Raw genomic sequence first — 25558 nt, 5'->3', positions numbered from 1 at the left:
AAGAGGCCATTCTATAGAGATATCATATGCATTCTTTAAAGATTTTTTATTTATTCATGAGAGAGAGACAGAGACAGAGACACAGACAGTGAGAGAAGCAGGCTTCATGCAGGGAGCCCGATGCAGGACTTGATCCCAGGTCTCCAGGATCACACCCTGGGCCAAAGGCAGGCACTAAAACACTGAGCCACCAGGGATCCTCTGCAGATGGTTTTAATCACTTTCTTGTAAGAGAACTGTGGTATTCTTGTATAATTTATTCATAGTAGTAATTGACCTCAACCTTGAAGTCTCTTAGGTATTTGCTGTCTGATGTTGTATTATAAGCAGCTTGAAGGGCAGCATGTGTCAGAACCCCCTGATGCGGGGCAGAAGCATATCAGGCCTTCTAGGTGCACCTACCATAGAGGCCAATGGTATAGCATGGGAGTTACTAAGAAGAGCAGGACTTGAGGGAGACTGTGGAGGGACAAAGCCAGGTAAGTTGCATGTCTGCCATTAGAACTGAGGGTTAAGGGCAGAGTGGGAGCAGGAGACATATTGGGAGTCAGGGGTCAGGTCTGCAATCCAATAAAGGCAAAGACAAGGGTACTGGATGGAGGCACTGGCTATGGATGGAATTGGAATGCTTAGAGCTCGTTCTTCTTAGAGATTGTCCCATTGGGGGTGTGAGGACACACCCCCGCAGTCAAAGGTAGAGCCTGGGAGGCAAAGAACAGACTTTCTCAACAGGTTCCCGTGAGAGCTTACTAAACAAGTGTTCAGGGAATGATTTTTTTTACCCAGATGTCTTTGCAAAGATATTGATACCAAGAATAAATCATAAAACTTATGACCTGCAAATGCAGAGTCTCCTTCATCTGAAAATAGTCACCATAGTTCATATTCTTTTCTCTATTGTCCAAAACTATAATATGAGTAACTAGATCTCGAACAAGGTTCTCAGTTTATTCTGGAAAGAGGTACTTCTCATTTTCCTGAAGTATGATACCATACTTCCTTTTCCATATTTTCCTTAAGTATGATACCCCATTGTGGATAGATGGATATAAAAACCTCAAGAAGTTCATTTCAGGCCAAAAGTGACCACTGCTTGCTGCTCTCACATCTTTCTCTGCTACAAGCTCTACCACGCCCCAAGATGTGGGAAATTGTGTGGGGGATCTGGAAGGGTCCCAGGACCTTCAGGCTCACTGGAAGGCAGTTCGTGGTAGGTAATGAAAGCCTTACTTAGTAGGGCTAATGAATTTAGGTCTCCTAAACATCATAGAACGTCAGGGGTCTTTACTGTAACTTATTTGTTTCTCTAGGTGAAGAGATAACTCTGTCCCTTGGAAAGGAGCAATGTTCAAGGAAGAGTCAGCTTAGAGACCTTGTGCTCTTAGGTGTGGAATACCTTATCCTGCTCTCCAAAGCACTTCCTTGCAGGCACTAAATTGGAGGAAATTCCTTCCAGAGCTCAAGCCCAGATGGTAGTCTACTGAGTAAGAGAAGTTTAGGAGATGGAATGTGCGGTCCAGGATCCTTCCTGGAGGGAAGAGATGTGGACTCCTTGGAGTCCTCTGGAGTAGGGCTTCAGTGAACTGATAATAAATAGTGCCTCCTGCTGCAGGGCATACAAACAGCTAAAGATCTGACGCCTTCCATGCCTTAATTCCCCTGTGGGAGTTATGTACAATTTGGAAAGTAGATCAAGGGCATCCTGGCTCCCAGCTGACCACCCCACTTGCAGCCTGAAGGTCTGGAGGCCTGAAGACCCCCCATCCCAAGCCAGCAGGCAGAGGTCCCAAGTTCACAGAGCTAGTTCCTCTTCCCCTGGGTTTCTTCTCTCTGGGGGACTGCCCTTTCCAGACCTTTTCCTCTGTAGGCAGCTCTTTCCAAGGCTCTCAAGACTCCAAACCAAATTGTTTGGGGAGTGAAAAAGTGAAAGGACACATCTTAGAGCAGCAGGGACCAGCTGCTGGGTCAACTCTCCCCAAAACAGAGCTTCCTGGGGAGTGCCTGGAGCATCTCAAAATCCTCCATCTGACCTCCTGCCCATGTTTCTAATTGTCTTTTAAAAAATTGCATGAAAATAAGATGTTTTCACTTGAAAAAAGAAAAAGAAAGAAAGAAAGAAGAAAAGGGAAAAAATTAACTATTAAGGTTCTCTGTCTCCAGGGAAGTTCAGGGGGAAATTTTAGGAACTTTCTGCCTGCTTTTTTATTGTATTTACCCAGCCACCCTGCCAAGGAGAGGATGAGAACTCTTTGCGCCTGGTGCACCACTCAAAGCCCTGTGTGCTTAATAGGGTGACACAAATGTCTGTGTTTCTTTTCGCTTTTGACCAAGGGCTGTAGGGAGGGGCCACCCCAGGGAACTGTCGGGGAGGGCCTTGCCAATTGGTTCCCGTTCCCCGCACCAAACTCGTTCCCAGCCGGGGCCGAGCCAGCCCGAGCCAGCCCGCCGGAAGGGCCTGAGGGCCGCAGCCCACGCGGAGGGGCCGGGCAGGGGGGTGGGGGTGGGGGTGGGGGCGGGGACGCGGCCGCCGCCCGCCCGCCGGGTCCGGGTCCCGGTCCGGGTCCGAGAGGCTCGGGCCGAGCTGGGCTGGCGCGGGCCCTGCCGGAGTCACGCCGAGCGAAGCTCCTGCCAAGGGAAACTTTGGGCAGCCGGGGGCGGTCGGCGCTTCCCTGCCCCCCCCCCCCCCCCCGCCGCTCTCCCTCCTCCCACCTCCCGCCCTCCGCTGCCCAGGAACCGCTTTCAGCCGAGGTCAGCTGGCTGCCTTTGTGGCTGCTTCCCAGGAAGGAAGAAGCGTTGTCTGCAGATCAGTTTATCAGCTGGCTTTCCTGTGCCGGAGCGCCGCCGTTTTCCGGGGACGGCTGCCACCCCCGTGATTCCCAGCCCGGGCTGCGGGCGGTGCGTGAGAGCTGGATAAATGGGCCATTGTGCGGCCGCTCAGAATCCAGGTTTCTTATCAAATTATCCACCAGCGAGAATGCAGTTCCGCCCCTGCTGCCTGTTATCTCAGCTTCTCTTTTCACTCTCTGCAATTACAGCCATTTCAGGGTTTATCCCCCCACATACACTCCCCCCTCCCCAGTTTTGAAGGGAATATTCAGAAAGCAGTTTACTTGTGCAGCGGACTGTGTGAGACCGACTTGGGGGGGGGGGGAGGCGCGTGTCTCCTCACAGTGTTTCCTTGGGATTTGGGTTTGCAACCTTGAATTTAGCCTCTTTGGCTTTGATGTGTGATGATTTTATTTGACACTCCCACTTCAGTGCATCATTCTACACCAACTGCAAATATTGGGGAGGTAATTCTATAGGGCTTTAGATCCAGTGTGTGTGTGTGTGTGTGTGTGTGTGTGTGTGTGTGTGTGTGTTGCGTGTGTGTTGCGTGTGTGTGTGTGTGTGTGTGTTTGATATTTTTTAATTGCTGTATGAACACTGAAGTCTTGCAAGGGGAAACACTACTGGAAACTGGCATCTGATGGAGGCCCTGGGGCAGTGTGGTAGTTTTAGAGAGGGATGCCACTGAGGTGTTAATGGTGTCAGTTTTTTGCTTTTCTCCTGCAGCAGCTGGCCTACTGGGGAGGAGTTGTACATAGCTGGTGCTTGACTTATTAAGTAGTCATTAGCAGGCAAGGCTGGTTTTAGAGCCTCTGACCTATGCAATTGCACAGATCCCTTACTCAGAGGGGGACCAATGCTTGGGCTACTATTCTGCTGACAAGGCTTATTAATAAGTTTTGAAGAATTCTGCATTTTCATTTTGCATTTGGATTTGCAAATTACATAGCTAGTCCTGTTAGTGTAGTAGCTCACTTTCGTTTGAATAGTCTTGAATAAAGGTTTGAATAAGTTCTTAAGTTCCAATTTGAGATAATGGTCTGCCGTTAGTTGATAAACCGCTAAAGTTGATTCTCTTACTTTTCAATATATGCACTGCAATTGTTCTGATGGATTAGACAGTGTTCTACAAACTAAACTGTACCCCCTGGCATCACATCTGTAGTGAGCTTCAACAACCCACTGCCAGAACAGGAGCAAGCATCCAGGCAGGACTTGTTTTTCTCTGCTTGCTAATAGTCCTTCCTTTAGAAAGCTGAGGATGTTCACCCCTCAAAGACCCAGATATTTCCATAGTAAGATGCTCATTTGTGGAGTCACTGCCTCTCTTTCTTTTATCCACTTTGAAATACCTAGCTTCCACATCTGCAGGCCACACAACAGAGTTGAAAATGGACTCATCTCATCAAAAACTTTTCATGGATTTGGATGCTGTGTTTAACACTTTTAGCACCTAAACAACTCTTGGGAAATTGCTCTGAATCTGGGACTTGGTGTTCCTGATAGACAGAGGAGGAAAAGGGAAAACAGTTCACAATAAGTAAACAAAATATGCTATTTTTCTAGAAATAGTTTGTGTAAGAAACAATTGTTTTGGCTTAATGAGACAAATTTTTCCCTTCCAAAGAATATTCTTTCATTTGTTTACTCCTTCAGTCATTAATTTATGACTTGATTTTCCATTCAACAAAGATTCTATAGGACATGTACTTAGATATTGTAATAAGATGATGAAAGAGAGGAGGTTCTTTCAGAATAGTGGGGATATAAACAAGTAAACAAAGTATACAGTGACATATTATAGGTGCTAAGTTAGAAGTATCTATTAGGATGTTTTAGGGACAAAAGGACTTAATAGGGTCAGTTCTTCTGCTCATCATTCATGAGTTCCCTGGGTATGACATTTTTCTTCATGAGCCTTATTATTGTTAATAGGAAACATTCATAAAGTAATTGGCATGTTCAGATACAGAGTAAAAACATTGTCTAGGCATTTTCTCATTTGTCCCAAAATATGATCAGTTAGGTCCATGCAGAAACTCCATTGTATAGGAGTAACTGAGGCCAAGACATGATATGTGTGCTCAAGGTCCTACAGTGCCTAAGAGGTAAAGTAGCTATTTGATTCAGCTGTTCTCGAAAGTATGCTTTCTCAAGGAAGCCTGCACTGCCTCCAACAACGTGGCTGTGACACCATATGTAATCATGGTTGGTGCAAAGTATTGGAAAAATGGCCTCTACTATTTCTCATGATTGCTTTTCTTTTCATAAAATACACTGGGACTGGCATCTCCAAAAGGGAATTTTTTCCCCTATCCTCACTAGTAGGATCAGACTTGTTTCAACAACCTATTGATGCTGGTAGGATCAAACTTATTTGTTTCAACAACCTCTTCAAAAGGGAATTTTTCTTTCCTATCCTCACTAGTAGGATCAGACTTATTTGTTAGGCCCTGATAGCCTATTGATACAAATGGCTTCCATAAGACCAGAGGAAATCCCTCAAAAATGTGGGCTGGGTACAGAGTGGTTTGCCATGGATTCCTGTAGGAGATTTTGTGGGTATTTTCCTCCCTCCCAGGTAAGGGGTGAGTTCTACCTCCATGGAAGACTATGTATTCCCATGTCCACACTACTTACCAGTCAGTTTTAGACTTTTAATGCCACAAGTGCTGAAAGCCACACTTTTGAGGCTCATTCCCAGAGACCCCTCTAGGCTGGTTGGTATAGTGGCTCCTTATAATAAAGACCACTTGGGTTTGAAGTTTTAGAGAATCTTCCTGAGTCTTACCCACTCACACACAACATTACAGTAAGGAGAGAATGCCTGAGGGTGGCAGTTTGGAGCCGGGATGGGGCAGAGGGCGGCGCAAAGCTGATGGAGTGGCCAGGATAAGGTCACAGAGCATTGGAGTGAGTGCTAGAAATAGAATTCAGGTTTAGTACTTTCCCCTCTGCAAGGAACTGCAGCTTTGTAACCTGAAACAGGATTAGCTTGGGGCAAAACAAAGCAAAATTGACATCTTCTTGGGGGAGATTTTTTTGTTTTTGTTTTTGTTTTTGTTTTTTGTTTTTGTTTTTGTTTTTTCTCTGCTGGAATCTAGAGACAAGACTCCTTGGCTGGGTGCTAAGTGTTTTCAGTGAGGAGAGGCCCTGATAGCCAAATTCAGTTCCTCCCACCCTGAAATAGTTCCTTGCTCTGACCTTGACCTGAATGTTTAACAAAGCTGTGAAATGGAAAGCAAGACTAGAAAAGACCAGCAAACAGAGAAAGAAAAGAATCATTCACTGCTACATTGTGAAGAGCTCAAGGTGTCTGATTACTAGGCTCTCAATTGTTGCTTGGGCCACAGTACATAGAAGGAGCAATCTTGGTTGAACTTTTAAAAAAAGAATATTATTATTATTATTATTATTATTATTATTATTATTATAGTAGAAAACATAATCATTCTGGTGAAATCCGATAATGTTTTTCATCCTAGTGCTGGTAAATATTAACCTAGTTAGTTGTTAAGTGGAATATGTCAGATTTGGAGAGATCAGAAACATAAAAAGTCTTATAAATAAAACCCCTATATGTATAAAAATGATTGCTTTAGAAACAAATATGACACCTTCCTACTACTTGTGGAATGATTAGGTCACCAAGGAAACTGTAGTGTGCATCTTTGTTCCTTTATTCATTCATTGTCAGGCAGTTAATAGCTGTGGTGCTTTCTGTGCTGTGCACACAGAAGACACAATCTCATCTGTCCTCAGAGAACTTATGATGTCCAGAAAAGATCAAAAAGCACATGAACTTAAGACTCAGAAATGTCAGAGGCTGCATGAAGGACTGATGGGGCTGGAAGCATAGGGAACTCTCTGCCTGAGCTTCTTTGCTTTGGGGGAAGAGAGCAAACAAGGGTGTGGTTTGTGTTCAGTACTTGGGAGTTGATGGGGGTGAAGGAAGGATAAAGAGATCAAGCCAGTGGCTATTCTCCAGGCTTCCCACATGGGGTGGAAATTAGTCCTATGGGGAGAAGGCTCTCTAGCTTCTAGGAGATATGGAAAGGAGCCCCGCTCTGCAGTTATGGCCAGATCATGGTCAGGCTTTGATTCCAGGGAAGAACAGCCTGTTGGCTAGGAAGAGTCACAGCCTGGGGAGCATATCCTAGGTGATGGCCCTCCAGGACATGGATCTTAGTATTGTCCGCAGGTCCAGGTAGCAGCAGTGAAGTCACTGGAGAGGCTCCAGAGGAGCCTACCTAAGGTCTAGAGCAGGAGAATGGGGAGCCTGCCTGAGGGACTGCTTGCTTACTCCCTGTAAGGTGACACTTGGAGGTAAGCTGTGGACAAAGAGCGAGTAAATTCAGATGATTGCAGTGGGTGGTAGTTCCATTGTACCCACAGGCTTGTGCAGCCCAGTAAAGGATTATGTACAAACCTGAATTCAAGGCAGTATGAGAGAAACCTATGGTGGTCTTTGCAGAAGCTGGATGAGTTAAGGTCCCTTTCAATTCAAATAGTTTATCATGCTATGAAACAAGAACTATGGAAAAGTCAGGGAAGAATTTATTCAGGTGGCGTAACAGAGATCGATTCAGTTATGGAGCTTTCTACATCCTCTCCAGTCTATGCAGGTCCTCTGGCCTCACCTGAGGCTGGTTCTTGAGTCATATATTTTATCACAATTAAAAAACAAACAAGGAGCACCTGGATGGCTCCATTCGTTACATGTCTCCCTTCTGCTCAGGTCATGATATTGGGGTCCTGGGATAGAGCCCTGCATTGGGCTCCCAGCTGAGCAGGGGGGCTGCTTCTCCCTCTTCCTCTCCCTGCCTCTCCCCCTGCTTGTGTGCATGCTCTGTGTGTGTGTGTGTGTGTGTCAAATAAATAAAATAAAATCTTAAAAAGACCCAAAAGATTAAGTAATACTCTAATGATCAATATACTATAAATTGATCTTAAAATAACAGTATTGTCACAGAACTCTTAAAAAATGTTTACAGTCTATGTGGGGAATCACAAGCATAGACCTTATTAGTTTTCTTGAATGTTAATTTATTACCCTGAATTTTTGAGATTAGTAGTTTTTGAACTGTACAATTAATGACTAAGATGGTAAATTTTGTGTTATGTGTATTTTACCACAATTAAAAATAAAAGTTAGTTAAAAAAACCTTTGTAGGCTCAGAACTTTCACAACTATAGTGTCATGGAGGGAAAAAAAAGATACTTAAATGTACTTGAGTATTCTGTATTGTTGCTATATGCATTTTATGAAGCCAACCATATTTCTTTGTTCCTGCCCTTTATTATATGATAAAGCACATTTACAGTTTCCATATTTGTCACAGAAGTTAGAAGGTGCTTTGTTTTCCTTCATCACTATGGTGGAGGCTGCTGGTGCCCAGTCGTATCCAAGGTCCCTTCTTCTTAGATTTCCCATTCATGATGCTTCTTAATCCCTATGCATCAGGGCAAAAGCAGGGCTGGGAGATGAGACTAGAGTTAATGTGCCTCACTGAAGACCAAGCAGCTTTTCCACAAGCTGTCCTTGCTTCTCTGCTGGCCAAATGGAGATGATTCCAAAGACTTAGAGAAAAGTGGAATTGTAAGAAGAAATGAGCCTGGATCCCTAAATGACTGCATGGAACTTATTGCAATCTTGCCTGGAACTGTGTTGGTTAAGCCACTGGAATTTTACTCTTTTTAGCAATTAGCCTACTCTGAGTAACACAACCATAAAAGGTATTGCAGAGACAGGATAGGATATGTAGTGCTGTACCTGTAAGCTAAGGAAAGGTCAGACAGGCAAGGTAAATGGAAATGAAATGTTTAATGATTCCCAGGTGTAAGCATTTCATGTTACTCATTAATCATGTGGCAAATATGTTTAAATAAACATAGACAAGCAATTCCTGTTCAACAAATATCTCAAGGGAAAGAGGTTTTGTCTCTGAGGCTTGGATCAGAATAGTTAATGCCTCCTTTTGGGCCGAGCATAGCAGTTGCAACAGAAATCAGAAAGACTTGTCAAGGGAGGATGAAAATGCACCTCAAAGGGAGAGAGTCAGGAGCTCCCAGTACAGAATTCTTTCTTTTATTTCTCTCTCTTTCTCTTTTTTTAAAAAGATTTATTTATTTATTTATTTATTTTAGTTGGGGGGAGGGGCAGAAGGAGAGGAGAGAGAATCTCCAGCAGACTACCTGCTGAGCGAGAAGCCCCACACAGGGCTTAGTCCCACAACCTTGAGATCATGACCTAAGCCAAAATCGAGAGTTGGATGCTTAACTGACCAAGCCCCCCAGGTTCCTCAGAGTTCCTTTCAGAATTCTTGTTCCTCTAGGTCTTGGGAATTTAAGACTTTTTTCTAAAATGGTGATCAATACTTATACCAGACAAAGGAAATTAAGACACCCTGACTCCTAAGAGTTCCCCAAACAGTATTTGTCCATCCTGCTCCTGGTCCTATCTCAGCTTTGGTTCTAAGTTGTTCTCATGGACAATGTGTTGATGACTGGATCTTGCCTGTTGAGTTTGGCAGTATAGCCCAAGACAAACTGTCACCCATACCCTCACTTTTGGCCCTAGTATGGATCTTTGGTCGGTCGTACTATCAACCAGTTTGTCCTTCTCAGCTTCATACCTGTGGTTCTTGGAGATTAGGAGGGTACATTTTTATGACCTTTTATTGAGTTCATATTCACTTAGAATAAAATATAAGTGATTTTGGAATAAAATCCTTATCATGCCCTCCAAGGTTCTGCATGATCTAGTCTGTGACCTTTTTACTATCACATCTTGGGCTGCTTCATCCTCTTACCCTAACTACCTTGGTTTTTTAGTTGCTGAAAGACACAAGCTCTTTCTCAGGGCCTTTTTACATGCTGTTTCCTGTGCCTAGATTTGCTCTCCTCCCAGCTCCTCTGTTCCTAAGATTTCAGGCTTGAAGCCTCTTCCCCCAAGAGGCCTACTCTGACTCACCCACCTAGCAGATCATCTCTGTGCATACCTCAGACCCCCTCAACCCACCTCTTACTCTAGCTATTGTGGTGGCAACAGCCTTGTTCAGGTGTCACCTGATAGCCTCAGCTATACTCAGCTTCTTTCAGTTTCTGCTCCAGGGTTCCAGAGACTCCAGGTTTTTTCTGATGCTGCAGTAGGATCTTCACATATGCAGCCTGGGAATAGGAGGGAATTGACAACCTCTGAGCAATAGAAGCTGATGGGCCAAGGCTTCTCTTTTCTGTCCCTCACATGGACAGCTCTGAGGAGTTTTCTACAGTTTCATAGTGTCCCAGCAGGATCAACTCCATGGACTGCAGCAGTGACCAACTTGAAACTCTATCCTGGTTTCAGCTTTCCTTCTTTCCTTCTTTTCCTTTCCCTAGTCCCCAATTCTTTTCCCTGGGGTCATTTCCCAGAATAAATTACCTGCATGCAATCCTTGGCCAAGCTTCTCAAGGAGAACTTAGGTATCAAGAGTCATCTACATTATTTAATATCTTAGGGTCTTCATTTTATTTCTGCAGCATTTATAACAACTTATATTAATTTTATTTATTTCTACAATTATTCTTTGTTTTATGAAATCCGGATTCTATATATTTAGAATGTAGACTCCAAGGGGCAGAAACTTGGTCATTTTCAACTGTTTGTATCCTCAGCAACTGGCGTGAAATGCTTGGCACAGACACGCCATCACTAAATACATATGAATGAACACATTTCAAAAATGCTATGTTTAAGAATATTTTAGACATTGAGAGGCAATATCACATACTGGTTCAGAGATTACAGTCCAGAGTCAGACTTTCTTGAGTCACTTCTTGACTCTGCCACGTAAGTACTTCAGTGACCTCAAGCCAGTACCAAACCTGGCTAGTCATTCCAGTTTGCAAAATGGGATTAATAATAGCACCTAGCACATGAGATTGTTGTGATTATCAAATAAGTTATACTGTGCTTGGCACATAGTAATCACCCAATATACTTTATTTCTTTAATCTTCCCCTTTTAATAATGAATGAATTAAATTCAGACTTGCACAGATATAGTACCCATTTTATATCTTCCAAATTTGTCAGTCCCTTTCTAGCTTATTGGGGGTAAAGCCCTTCTTTTCCAAGTAGAAAGAACTCTTGTCTCATCAATACTGGCATTGTGGGGGTCACTCTGATTAGACAACTTGTGCCAACCTAGGCACTGGAGAATGTCAGTGCCTTGGTTCCAGCAGGTTCCTCTCCTGGAGTCACTCCAGAGAAAGAACAAAACCCAGAAAGCATTCCTCTGTTTGGGTCATAAGCCTCTCTTCAGGTGACTCTTAGAAACACTTCCTAGATTCTTTCAATTTGTGGGGAAAAGATGACATAGATGATGGGTTTTAGTGCTGAGAGCTTCAATCCAAGACAAAGAGACCCTATGTCAGCACGTGAGAGGGAGGTTGAGATGTGGACACCTGGATGTTGCTCTTGGGCTGTGGAAGGGCAGCAGTGCCCCAGTCACTGTTGCTTCAGCCTCCCCACTTGCAAAGAAGAGCACACCCCCACTCCTCTCCTGACATCCCTTTTAACTTCTTCTTACTAATCTCAACCTGCAAGGACCAGGACATGTGACCAGGCCCTGTGGGTCAGAGTTGGGTAAGGCAGGTGGCAGGGCAGCATGACTAGGAAATTTTAAAACAGTGGTAGAGAGAGAGGGATTATGTCTCAGGAGTTTACCCTCATGTGGTATTGCAGTGCACCGTCGTAAAGTAAGAGTGAGAATAGGGAGACCAGAAAGCATTGTGGAATGTTGAAGAGAGGAGATCTGGGCCCTGATTCTGCTGCTGGCTAGTGTGTGATCTTTTTGAGCCTGTTCCCCAGAGATTGGACAGTTTTCTAACTTGGGCAGTTGGTATTCTCCATCAGCAGGTTTTTAGCTCTTCACTTTGTATGGTCTGGTTCTGCCCACATCTCACTCTCTGATGGTCCTTGACCCTACAAAAGTCAGCAGGGAAGCTTATGTGATGGCTTTTGCAACAGGAATCTGATTTTAGATACTATTGTTTTTCAAGCACATCAAACTCATATTTTGAGTCTGTTTTTTGGTTGTTTTCTTAACCTAGAGGAATATGCTACAGAGTGGCACGTAGCCTGAGTGAGACATGGTGTGTGGTATGGATGGCTGAGTTCCATACAAATGATAAGATCTTCTGAAATTATATATGTGTGTACATGTACATATATGTGTGTATGTACATATACACCTGTGAGTGTGAGAGAGATTGGATCTAAATAACCTATCACTTTTTCAAAAGTTCCTTCATGCTATTCCATGTCATTTCAACACAATTCTGTCACATTCTATTTACCTTCATTATTTTTTTTTTTTGCTTCATTGCCATTCCTGTCCATATTGCTGTGTAAAGCAGAATTTTAAGAACACCTCAAGGTGTTTTTCAATTAAGCCAGTAAACAGCTTTAGCCGGCACCACCAGCGTGTCACAGTGACACAGGCCAACACAAACAGAGAGTGGGAGGTTTGCTGACAGCTCTGGGCCCTGAGACCTCAGGACTGGTTCGGTGAGACAGACTCAGAATCAAGCAGTGACTCGTGAAGGAGCCAAAGGACTCAGTCATGTCATCTCTTGTACCAGCAACCTGTACAAGGAAAGGAAATTCTAGAAGGGGCTGGGCCCTTCTTTTAGTTGAAACAAGAGAAGAAACATGCATGACTGGGGCGGGAATGCAGGTATATGGATGCTAACTCAGCACCTCCTGTATAACATCTTAGTGTTGTGGTGGGGCTAGTTACACGTATCTTTTGTGTTTGGTGTCTGGGAGCTGTCACTAAAGCTCCAACATTATCCTATATATTAATGAGTATATAGATTGGGCCATTGTAATGACAATATTCCCAAACACAGTGGCCTACATAAGAGTGTTCCTTTCTTACATGGAAGCTCAGGTGTCCTGTCCAGAGTTGGCTGGTGCCTTATTATATTGGGGACCCTGCTCATGTAAAGTGCCTTGATCCTCTAAATATTCTTCAGTTGACCTATTTAAAAAATGAACCTGTTCCACAGCCATACAGTAAGTCTTAAATGTCTGAGAGAGTTTATGGAAAAACAAAGGAAGTAGAGAAGATCAAGCATGTATCACAGTGGGAGTTGGAAGTATGATATAGAGGTTACATGGAGCCTTTACAATTTTTCCTCTGGTGCCTGCTAGCCTGTGAGCTTGGGCAGGTTACTTAACCTCTCTGTGCCTAATTTGTAAAAAGATGATAATAGTACCTACCTTTTTTTCTTGTTGTAGGCTTACATGTATGAATGAGTTAAGACATGCAAAGTGCTTGGAACAACACTTCAACCGTAGCAAATACTGTTGATGCCTTACCTGTATCTGTTGGGTAAGATCTGTTGTATCTGTTACAAGATAGCAAGTAGCCCTCAATCAGGAGGTTGAACAATCCTCAATGGCTTTCTTGTTCCTTGGGTGAGACAGCTCTGAGGCTGTCACCCAATAGAGGTCCCAGGACAACTGAGTCGTGACTCCTCACATTAGCTACCTGCTCATTGGCATATTCTGTATTGCTTCCTTGCTTTCCCTGGTTCATTTTCCCACTCTCCTGACTTTCCTGGCATTACCACCCAAATTAACTACCTATATTCAGAATTGGCCTCTGGGAAACACCATCTAAGACATTTTGCCATTACTACATACTTTTGTCCAACTGCAGTGGTCTTAGGATGAACTCTGATCCTGGCAGCCCTAACCCTTCCATTTTCATGCACCTCCATCTGTGGTTTCCCTCTTCTCACTTTAACAATTACATCTGTACTAGAATGAGACAAAGGAAGACTCCTCTGCCCATCAACTGCTGTCCTCCCCTTGCCCCACACTGTCATATATAGAGTCCCAAAAAAACCAGGCCACAAAGGAAATGGAATGTTGTGGTAAAAAATATTCAATGTCTTTGGGGCTAGCTGCCCTGCCTAACTTCCTTCAGGCTTGTTCTGATTTCTCTTGGGGTCTGCACATATGGCATACTGCTTAGATCTGTGCCTGGGTTATGATTGCACATTAAATCTGAGATATGGGGGTGGACCCAGGTACACAGCTCTACATCCTGTTGTGATGGATAAGCATTCTCTTCCCATTTCCTCCCTAGGGCAAGGAGAGGATGGAAATGTTTTTCATGAAGACAGGAAATATCTTTACTATGCTTTGTGAACTAGATGGAATAATCCTAAAAAGCAGGCCCATTGGAGCAGGGAGAGAAGATATGTGGGCTGGATTTTCAACTGAATGATTAAACAACAGTGCTCTCTCTGGCCATATCCTGCTATTTTACACAAGGTGTTGGGGAGACTACCTGGCAAGATAAAATCAATGTTGCCTTTTTAAAAATGTGCTATCATTTCACTGTTAAATTTATGCAGGACCCAGTTCCAAGAGGCCAAAAAGATAATACAGGTAATACTTATTTTGCAGGATTCCAATATGTGTGGATTTCAGTCATACAGTTTAGTTAGTGTAGTGAAACAAAAGCAGCTTCCTTCAACAACACAGTTAAAATTTCAGTTATCATGGCATGTGAACTGTGAGTAAGTACTGGCATAGAGTATGAGCTTTGCTGCTAACTTGTCAGTATACAAATCACTTCTTAAATATGTCATCATGATTAGTTATTTATCAATTATGTCACTTCTTTCAAACACAATTGGTGATTGGTCACTGATCATCTATTATTCAGTTTACCCACCCACAGACAGCAAATTACATAGTTGTGTTGCCTCCTTGTCTTAGTGATAACCCATGTGATAGTTTACAGGTAATCAGTGGAATGAACTGGCCAACAAAAATGGAAGAGAAAAAAGAAATGGAAAGTGATAATGTAGGAAGTAAAATTCAAATTGAATGTAAATAGGGTGTAGGAAATATAACTGAGCCTGCAAAGGTTGACTTCAGAGCCATTTTAAAGATTCGAGATAAGCAACAAAAGGAACTTTGTGAACTTACCACTATAAATGAGGAAAATTGCCAAAAAATGAAGATGTTCCAGAGGACCTGATGCCAGAAAAAAAAATTCACATTAAAGGGACACATAGATATTTCACAGCATTGAAAATAAAAAGCATAAAATGGTGAAGCTAACCCAAATTTAGGAAGGAGACTGACAATTTACCAAAGCATGGAAAAGGTACTTGCTCTGTATGGTAAGTTATATGATAAGAAGGCAGGCACTACTCTAATAACTCTAGATAAGTTTTTACCAGGAAATAAAAACACTTTAATTCTCAGTATTTCAAACCAGGTAAATTACAGTGTGTTAAATAAATATTTGTTTTATTGTTTTCTTCATTTCCCTATACATTTATAATCGACAGCTTTAACTATTTTGAGAAAAATTTTTGAAAGTCATGGACCAATTGTAATTTTCCCCAGCAATTATTAAGATCATTTTATAATTTCAGCTTGCACGTCATTTTTACAGTACTGCACTACAGTGCAAGGACTGTGCACTTGAGGTTTTATCTTGTTAGGAACATGAAAACCACCTGGGCTTCAGATCCTGTGTGCTGGGGTTGCCATCCTTAAACTAACACTGAACTGCTTGCTGTCCACTGCTGGTCAAATACACCAACCTATCTGAGATTTAGTGTGCTTATTTGAAAAACAAAATAATTGTATTTACTGCATAGAGTTCTTGAGGCCAGAGATGAGAAGGCCTCTAGAAATATACTTGACATTTAGGAACCATTCAATAAGGAAGCTCTGTGAAAGTGGAGACCCTGTCTCTTTTCTTTATTATAGTACCCCTGGAATTTAGTGCAAAGCCTGACATGGAGTAGTTGCTCAGTAAATATTTGGTGCATAAAAGATTGAAGAGTCACATTTAGTATTCAAAACATGTTAGTGACTTGTCTTCCTATTTTCTTACTTTCTGGATGCTGTACAGTCTCAGAGAGTTGAAGAAATCATGTGACCAGTTCTACTGAGAACCTAGTAGGTTTGTCATTGACCTATAATATGGTCTTTCTTTTACAGTCATTTCTGCCTTGTTTGTCCCTGCCCATTTGGTTGAGGTGGCACTCGACAGGGTTAGCATTTTTCATATAAGTAAGGAACTCCTACAAATCTGTAGGGAAAACAGTAAGACTTTAAAAATGGAGAAAGAGGGGATCCCTGGGTGGCACAGCAGTTTAGCGCCTGCCTTTGGCCCAGGGCGCGATCCTGGAGACCCGGGATCGAATCCCACATCAGGCTCCCAGTGCATGGAGCCTGTTTCTCCCTCTGCCTATGTCTCTGCCTCTCTCTCTCTCTCTCTCTGTGTGACTATCATAAATAAATTTAAAAAAATTAAAAATGGAGAAAGAAAAGAATAAATAATTTGCAAATGAAGTTAAGAAATATTTGGAAAAATTCAACCTCACTAATACTCAAGGAACTATAAATCAGAACCAGAAAGTTGTTCTCTGTGATCACATTTTCACAGATTTCCATAGTAATGGAGGCAGAAACTAGTAAGAGTGAGGTGAGCAGACCCTCTTTTCCACTGCTCTTTATTGTGAGCATTGCTATAATCCTTTTAGAAAGCAATTAGAACACAAGGATCATTGGCCTTTGACTTAGTAATTCTACTTCTGGAAATTGATCCTGAGAATTCAGTGCAGATGAAACTTTAGCATGAAAATTTTAATCACCATGTTATTTGTAGGAGTGGAAGTGGTAGACTATGTATATATGTCTGACAGTGGGAATTGTTTAGGTGGAAGAAGATATATGCACTTTCTATTACGCAGTGTACATCTATAAAGAGTTTGTGTATAAAGAGTATATGTCTGTAGATGTTATAGGACATTATATATAAAAAATACTTTTAATTACATATAAAATCCAAATGACTGATGCATTAATGCTACTCTTGAAAGAAAATACTCCAAATGTGAATAATTATAATTTATTATGGCTCCACCATATTTCAAGGGCTTTGAATATTTTATCTCTAATTCTCATAACAATCCTGCATGGCAGGTATTGTTATGCCTATTTTACAGATGATGAAATGAGACTGAGAGAGCCAGGTGGCTTTTCCAAAGCCCCGGCTAGTTATGTACATCTGCCTGATAGTACTTTCCTGCCAAACAGTCTCTTTTCCTTGGTTGGAAGTTCTGTTTTGTTATTTAATGATGAGAGCAATTTTCTAAATTTTTCTAAGTTTTTATGTTTACTTAGAAGCATAGATGATTAGGGACATCTGGGTGGCTCAGTGGTTGAGTGTCTGCTTTTGACTGAGGACATGATCCCAGTGTACTGGGATCAAGTCCCACATCGGGCTCCCTGCATGGAGCCTGCTTCTCTTTCTGCTTTTGTCTCTGCCTCTCTCCGTGTCTCATAAAATCTTTAAAAAAAATAAGAAGAAGAAGAAGAAGCATAGATGATTTTAATAATGATCATAAACCTGGTTAAAAGAAAACAATCCAAACTTTCTAAGTCTTTTACTCACTGAGCTTCCATTGCAATTGAATAAATAACCCCATCCCTCTCACTTTATAGGGCTCTATATTGAAATTTATGTGCAATAGCAGACATGTATCAAACTTTTTGAAGTTATAAAAGCAAAAATACTCAAGTTTTATGTGCTCTTATCCTCACTTCTTAAATAAAAATTTTTATTTTCTTTAGTTATTTATTAACTATCATTATTATTTTAAATCTTATAAGAGCTAACGTCTTTCAATAAAAGGAGTGCTTTCTCAGTCATTGATTTTAATATCTGTCTCAGTTAAGAAGCAGGGTTGGAAGGGGGGGTCACTGTTTTGCACAGTTGATATGGAATATGTAGCACACATCCAGCATTCTTTGGGAAAGGAAGTAGAAGGCTTCCCTATCAGATGTTTTGGAAAGAAGGTAACTGTGGAATAGGCTGAAAGTGCCAATGAGGAGCTTTCCAAAAGCACTTACAGTGATTCTTGTTGAATATTCATGGACTTGAAACTTTCTGCCTCTGATTGTCCATTCTCTGTGTCTGGCACACTGCAGCCAATGGTTTTCTGGTTGTTTTCCTGAGGATTTGGTGGTGGCATTTTTGCTGCATGTTGCATTGTGTGAGTGAGTGAGTGAGTGAGTGAGTGAGTGTTGTGTGTGTGTGTGTATGTTAGAGCACAGCCAGATCCTGGGCATTTATAGAGCATTGCCTTCAGGGGCTGTTTACTCTGGACTCCCTCCAGGATGCCAGACGCCTTCTAGATGATTCCTCATGACAAAAGGACAAGGCTTGGCTCATCCTCAAAGATTATTCAGATTATGCACCTTGCCAGTTTATTTGCGTTTTGCCCCAAGGGGCATCCTGCAAGCCCCCAGAAGAATTTAGGAGATGTGAACATTTTGCTCTTTCAGTGCCCAAAGAGAGCCTCCTGAGCAGCTTCTAAGGAAGCAAGTAGAAATGGCTGGGGCAGCTACAGCTTGACCTCCCCACAAAGTTCAAAAGGTTATTTGGTCAGTGACTCCCTCCTGCAACCCGCTTGTATGCAGCCACAATTTTAACAGCAGGACTGCCTGCCACCCAGATCATTTAAAGGAAGGTGCCTTCAGAGTGCAGTGCTTTGTAGGGAACTTTCTAAAAAGAAGTGATTTTTTTTTTCTTCTTAAAGAGAGAGGGAGAGAGTGTGGCATGGAGTCAAAACATCAATTAAATATACAATTGGCTGCATTTATATGACAAGCTTTGAGTCTTGCCTTAGTCACTGAATAAGAGCTTTCTCCCTGCATGGGATGGAACCATAAAGTGGGATGCTTCAGGCTGGCCTACAGCAGACTGCTTAGGCCCTTCTCTTCCAGCTGTAATAACATTCACTGTGATGTGCATCCCATCAACCTCATTCAGCCCTGGAGGAAGTTTAGTTTGGCTGATTTAAACTTAAAAAAGGGAGAGAAAAGCTTTTTTCCTTGTTTTTCTTCTAGATTAGGCTTCAGTTTTGTATTAGTTGTTGTAATCACCTATGCAGAAAATGCAGTCTCATGTGTTGATCCTAACCTTTGGCAGACTCTGGTAAGATCACAAATGAAGTGGGAGATGATTATAAATTGTTTCCGTGAGTGTGTTATTTACTTTCTTATTGAACCCTTTATATATAACACTTGTTGTGTATGGTCAAATGACAGGTTTTAAAATTTTTATGTAAAGACAGTTTTCAGAGAATCTAGAAAAAACAATATGCAACAATAAAGGAATGGACATATTCAAGAATGGCAAGTTTCCAAACTTTTTTTGATAGAACCTGGCAGCATAATTTTAAGTTTGTAGGTCTCAGTCTCCATCAAATGACTCAATTTTATTCATGTAGTACAAAAGACAACAGTAGTCTATGCAACTGTGTTTCAATAAAACTTTATTTACAAAGCCAGGCAGTAGGCTTCAGGCCCGTAGTATGCAAATTTCTTAATTATGGTCTAATCTATTTGATGCACACATCTGGTATGTTGCTTTCAGCCAAAAGTAAGGAAAAACCCAACTAAAGATAGCCTAAAAATCACATTAACCTCACGTAAGAAGATTATATTGCATAACAAGACATCTCATGATAGGAAAGTCCCAAGGCTGGTTAGTTAAAGCAGTTTGATGATATCATCAAAGGCTTAAGGTTTTTTTCCATCTTTCTGCTCTCCCACCTTTGGCACATTGGCTTGTTCTCAGGTTGACCTAACTCATAGTCACAAGGTGGCTGCCACAGTTCTAATGTTATAGGTAGATGCAACAACATGCAGTAGAAAAATTAGACCCGTCCCCCACATCTCTTTTTCTAAGAGCAAGAAAACCTTTCCAAGAAGAGCCTTCCATTTCACAGACCAGGTCTTCTTCTTCTTCTTTCTTTCCTTTTTTTTTTTTTTTAGATATTATTTATTTATTCATGAGAGACAGAGAGAGAGAGAGAGAGACAGAGACATAGGCAGAAGCAGGCTCCATGCAGGTAGCCTGTTGTGGGTCTCAATTCCAGGACTCCAGGATCACACCCTGAGCCTAGGGTGGATGCTTAACCACTGAGCCACCCAGGCGTCCCCATAGACAATGTCTTATTGACCAGAACTGGGACAGAGCATTTCAAGAAGTGTTTGGACTTGGGTCTCTGTGTTAGTTGTCCGAAGCTTCTAAAACATCAAACTTGATGATATAAAACAATGGAAGTTTGTTCTGTCACAGTTCTGGAGTCCACAAGTCCAAAATCAGTGTCACTGGGCTAAAATTAGGGCATTGATATGGCTGTGCTCCCTCTGGAAATTCTAGGAGAGAACTCATTCCTTGTCTCTTCTACCTTCTGGGGGCTGTTGATGTTCCTTGGCATTGGCCACCTCAGTCCAGTCTTCAAATGTCTCTCCTCCATTTTCATATTGCCTTCTTCGTTGTGTGCCTATGTGAAATCTCCCTTTGCCTCTCTCTCTCTCTTTTAAATGTGGAACTTTTCACAAATTTGCTTATCATTTTTTTATGGGACCATGCTGTCTTCTCTACAGTATTCCATTTTTAGTATGTGTGCTGTGGAAGCCTCTCTCTTACAAGGATACTGATCATGGTGGTTAGGGCCACCCAGATAATCCAGCAAGATCCATAATTTAATCACTCCTGGAAAGACCCATTTTTAAAATAAGGTGACATTTACAGGTTCAGGGATTAGGACCACATAGCCCTAGGCCCACTGTTCAACTTACTATAGTCACAGAAAACTTTGTTAAAGTAAAAAACTTTGACGCTTTCGGAAAGAAACCCATTAAGTTAATTATTGGTAAGAGAAAACTACTTTGATTGTTTTATATTAATGAAGATTTACTTACATAAAATAGGGGAGGTTTGAACCAAAAAGTACTGGATTTAGCCAGCTGGGTAAATCTGGAATAAGACTGATTATTAGATAGGCAAACAGCAGTATGTGCTATGGCATATGTGTTTGGCAATTCTTGTGTTTGGCAAAAGCTTACAATGACTTCGGAAAATAATTTGTATAAAACAAGGTAGGAGAAAACTTTTATCTATAGAATGGTCACAATACAGCAAAATACTCTTGTACATAAAAATGATGAAGAGACAATAGAAACAATACACTAAAAAATTACTATGGGTTGAGGTTCCTTGCTCGCTCAGTTGAAAGAGCATGTGACTCTTCATCTTGGGGTCATGAGTTCAGGCCCCACTTTGAGTGTAAAGATTGCTAAAAAAAAAAAAGACTTAAAAAGAAATAAAATTTTAAAAAATTATTAGACATTGTGTGGAGGTGATAGGAATATGGATAACTGATTTTTTCCTCTTCTTTTTTGTTATTTCTAAAATCTTAATAAAAAGTATATATATATTGCTTAAATTAAAATATATTTTAAAAATAAATCAATAGCATTATATTGTTAGATTATAATCCTAGAGTTAAAAAATTATTTCCATTTATTTTGTATCATTTCACTAAATTTCTCTCTCAATTTACTCTATCATGAAATTATACAGAATAGCCACAGATCCTGCCCAGACAAATTTTTTGCTTTCATAGTGACCCAAACCTCTCACCTTGTCATTAGTTACCTTTCTGAAACACAGGTTGTGACATCCACTTTGCTTCTCATCAAAACGTTTAATGTCTCTCTCTTGCTTTAAAAAGTTTTTCCTTCCTTCTTCCCTTCTTCCCTCTCCTCCCTCCTTCCCTTCCTTCCTCCCTCCCTTCCTTCCTTCCTTCCTTCCTTCCTTCCTTCCTTCCTTCCTTCCTTCCTTCCTTCCTTCCTTCTCCTCTTCCTTCCTTGGCTCAGAGTTCTCTATGTCATCCACATCATCCTTTTTCCAAGTCCCTGACACAGGATGTCCACTACATTCAGCCATGGGCCTCTTGCACCCATCTTTGCCTATGCCATGCCTTTTCATGCTCTTCCCCAAGCTGTTGTCTAACTCAGGATTCTCACTGTATTCCCACAGAGGGGCAGCATCAGTTTCACCTAGGAACTAAGTAGAAACGCAAATTCCCAGGACCCACCGCACACCTACTGATTCAGACACTCTGGAGGTGAGCCTATTTACTGATGCATGTCTTAACAAGCCTTCTTGGGGGATCCCTGGGTGGCGCAGCAGTTTGGCGCCTGCCTTTGGCCCAGGGCACGATCCTGGAGACCCCGGATCGAATCCCACGTCGGGCTCCCAGTGCATGGAGCCTGCTTCTCCCTCTGCCTGTGTCTCTGCCTCTCTCTCTCTCTCTCTCTGTGTGACTATCATAAATAAATAAAAATAAAAAAAAATTAAAAAAAAAAACAAAAAAACAAGCCTTCTTGGTAATTTTGATGTGTACTAGAGTTTGAAAGCCCCTGGGCTACCTCTCTTTGTCCTACTTTCTTCATTATTGCATTCTTGGCGACCATCATTGCTAAAATAACCACTGTATTATTCTTCCTAGAGAATTAATTTGTAAATCAATTATACAGGTGTGTATGATGCCTTCCAACAAGTAACATATCTATATTCTTATGATGTCCTTGCTATATCAGCCATTTTTTTTCTTTAGGTAAACTGTTCTTATCTGGTTTTTATGTATTTTATCCATACAAATCAATGAACCTGGGCAATAATGACATTCCTTCTTAACGATCCTCTGGATCACTTATTCTAAAGTCATCAAATGCCTGCTTTGTGCCCAGCATTGTCTGTAATTCAAAGCTATTCCTTCAGCTGTGGTCCATTGAATAGGCCTGGTAACACATCACCATCCCTCTGTTTCTTCTTTCTTCCTCAGCTAAACCAAAAACATACACAGAATAGTCACAGCCAGTGTGTCTGGAGGCCTAAGAGAACTGCTCCCCACCCCCACCATCTTCACTTGTAATTTTATTCTCTTGGGCAGATCAGCTTTCCTCAGAGTCTTGAATTCATCATTGGTAGAAGTAGAAATGGTAAGATTTTTTTTTTCTTTGCATCCATGGACTCTCATGTGCTGAAATTTATGTGATCCTACAAAGCTCTATGGTGAGAGTGGACTCAGGTCCTATTTTTTGTCCTGGCATCTGAAGAATGTGTGTTTTGACCTCTGATCAGTATCCAACCCCATGCCTGGCACATAGTAAGGGCTTAATAAACAATTACTGGATAAGTGAAAAAAATAATGGAAAGAACAGTGGAAGGATAGAAAGGAGAAAGGAAGGGAGAAAAGGGAACGAGAAGGGATTAAAAGAGGGAGGAATGAAAGGAGGAAGGAGAGTGAGGGAGGTGTGAGAATAAAGTAGTAGAAATGGCCAAGTATAGATCAGACCTAGCTCCTGCTATGAGGAAGTACTTAAGAGGAACAGGTAGCATTGGAACTCTAATACCTATCCTTTGCTAGACAGAAGGATATGCTCTAACAGTCAACTGACTATTCAGTTTGGTTCCTTCCCTAGAAGATGTTTTCAGCAGTTCCTCCCAGGTGCAAAAGGCAAGCCCTCTCTGAGAGTGTTAGAAAAGGGCTTTGTGAACTGTAAAACAGAATGCAAATGGTGATTAACTAAGACATCACAAGCAAGGGCAAGTCTCCTGAGCAATCCCAGGAGAGATTCTTTTGCCTTCTTTTTGTCATTTGAGTTCTCAAAATTGTCCCCAGCTTAGACCAAATCAACCTCAAATGTCTGTGATTAAAATTTCCACTCTGAAAATCTGAGCAATTTAGGAATTGTAGGAACTGGACCATCTGGAGATAATTTATAAATAACACTTGCATTTTAAATCGCCTGTCTTCCCAAAGAGTCCTCTGTCCTGTCAGTGGGACTGCTGCCAAGGCCCAAACTGCTAAATTGGGCCAGTAACACTGAAGTTGCTGGTGGGAGCTTCTTATCTCTGAATTGTCTAAGAATTTGGGACACTTTCTTGAAACATTTGTTTTTCCTGATGAAAAATGTAGGCTAAAAGTTATTGATTCTTATCTTTAGGTTTGGTAAGGTTTTCAGGATTTTCTTGCATGTGATTTACTCAGCTTTTACTTTGCTGCTAAAATAATTAAAACTCAAGTCAAATATTAAATAGAACCCAAAATATCCTGCCCCACATCCTGGGGGCATTAAAAAATGAGTAAGCCTCCTTTTTCATTAAATCCTGTTGATATGAAAGGGAGCCATTAATACCATCTATTTTTCTTTTCTTTCATTCAGCACAACTTTAGCCACTGCAGTGTGTTTCTGAAGAGTGGGTCCAGCTATGTTAAATCACACACTGGTAGTTTATGGCGCTAAGGCAGATAAGACCATACAGAGTTGACCAGCTTGTGTAATGATCCCTTATACCTTATGTCTATGGAGTTGTCCTATTGGTATTCTTTTCTTGCCTCCGCTAGTTGGAGCAATTGAAGTCTCATGCCTAGTCATATCCTGGGATTATGTTGTATCTTGGACCTCATTATTGCTCAGGGAGAGGCAAAGTTTAAAAATGATCATGTTCAAAGAGAGTCCTGCAACCCGTGATCTCTGGGATTCCACTCCCTACATCCAGAATACACACATATAGCCCTTCCTTGCTCCTAGCTGGGGGCTCTGAGTTCATACATATGCCTGTAGCTGGGCTGTATGGATTAGAGGTTTTTGCATTGCTTTTCAAGGATCTATTAATGGCAAATCACAAAACTGATGAGCTGGTATAGGAGAGAACACATTGCATGAGAAACAAGAAATTTATAAAGCAGGACTTTTTTGGAGTTGGGGCGAAAAATATTTTCATTTGGGCTGTATCACCTAATGAGTATGATGTGCATGTTAAGACAGAACATATACCCATTTCTGAGAACACTCTGGCCAGAAAAGCATTCTGAAAGGTAGTTTCATGATGAGACTCTTCTTTTTCTCTTTGGGTCCCACAGAGTTGTTCTTTGTGTGACCTTCACACCTTTCCTTTGTTCCCTGACATTTTATAGTGTTGATTTTCAAATGGGTAAGGTTCCTATGGATGTGTATCAGCATTTCTAGAAGGACATGTATGTATACTTTGGGGAAAAAAGGTGTTTCATGTTATAGTAAAATTTCATAACTTGGTAAACAGGATAAATCTACTATACCTGTAATATAAGTGAACAAAGTAAAGTTTGACAAATGCAGCCGGAGAGAATCTGCATCAGTGAGTGAGCCTTCAAAGGGTGTGCCTGATTGGGACAGGGTCTCATCTCCCTAGGAAGGTCATGTCAAGATTTTTCTGGGTGGTTGAGCATATCATTTTTGTATATAACAGAGTAAAAGGATTTTTTTTAAAGCCTCAACCTTTAAAAACCAAAGCCTTTTTTAAAGGCTCTGGGCAAAAATAATAACAGGAAATGCCTTATTTCTCCTGTAGGATGAACTGAGACAGGAGTCCCCTTGCTAAGGTATATTCAGGACCCATGTTATAGAATCTGGAAGAGAAAGGTAAGTGTTGTATGAAGATAGCCATGGTTTCAACAAATACAGGCATTGCTTTCAATTGCATGAATGCAGTTGTCCTTGGAAAATGTAAAGAGAAGGAGGATTGAGGTCAGGGAGTCCGGCAAGGAGCCTCAGAATGGGGGTCCTAGGATCTTCAGAGCTGGTAGCTATGAAGCTACAGTAGTTTTCCTCAAGAAACATCTGTGATGCATGTGGGGAGGGATGGGGGACAGAGACTGCTTCCTAATCTCCATTGATAGTGTCCTGCATAGATGATGGGGGCAGAGGCCCCACCTGAGTTCATTCCTGAAACTCTTAGCAGAGAGAGTGCTCTCTGTAGGTGACTTTATGGTATCAATTGTACAGAGCCTTCTGA

General features: G+C 41.6%; 1 long non-coding RNA gene across 3 annotated transcripts in view; it reads left to right on the top strand.

Moving 5' to 3' along the window:
- Positions 1-25558, top strand: part of LOC119870237 — a 250556-nt gene that overhangs the window by 102880 nt on the left and 122118 nt on the right. For 2 of the 3 annotated variants that reach the window (XR_005355522.1, XR_005355523.1), the window contains 5 exons: positions 13117-13210; positions 13973-15810; positions 21755-21842; positions 22563-22719; positions 25115-25185. This is a non-coding gene — a long non-coding RNA (uncharacterized LOC119870237). The remainder of the gene's footprint in view (positions 1-13116; positions 13211-13972; positions 15811-21754; positions 21843-22562; positions 22720-25114; positions 25186-25558) is intronic. The other variant, XR_005355521.1, reaches the window with a different exon arrangement.

Source organism: Canis lupus, chromosome 2, assembly GCF_011100685.1.
Source record: "Canis lupus familiaris isolate Mischka breed German Shepherd chromosome 2, alternate assembly UU_Cfam_GSD_1.0, whole genome shotgun sequence".
Taxonomy (NCBI): Eukaryota; Metazoa; Chordata; class Mammalia; order Carnivora; family Canidae; genus Canis; species Canis lupus.
This window is presented reverse-complemented; position numbering and strand designations above follow the sequence as displayed.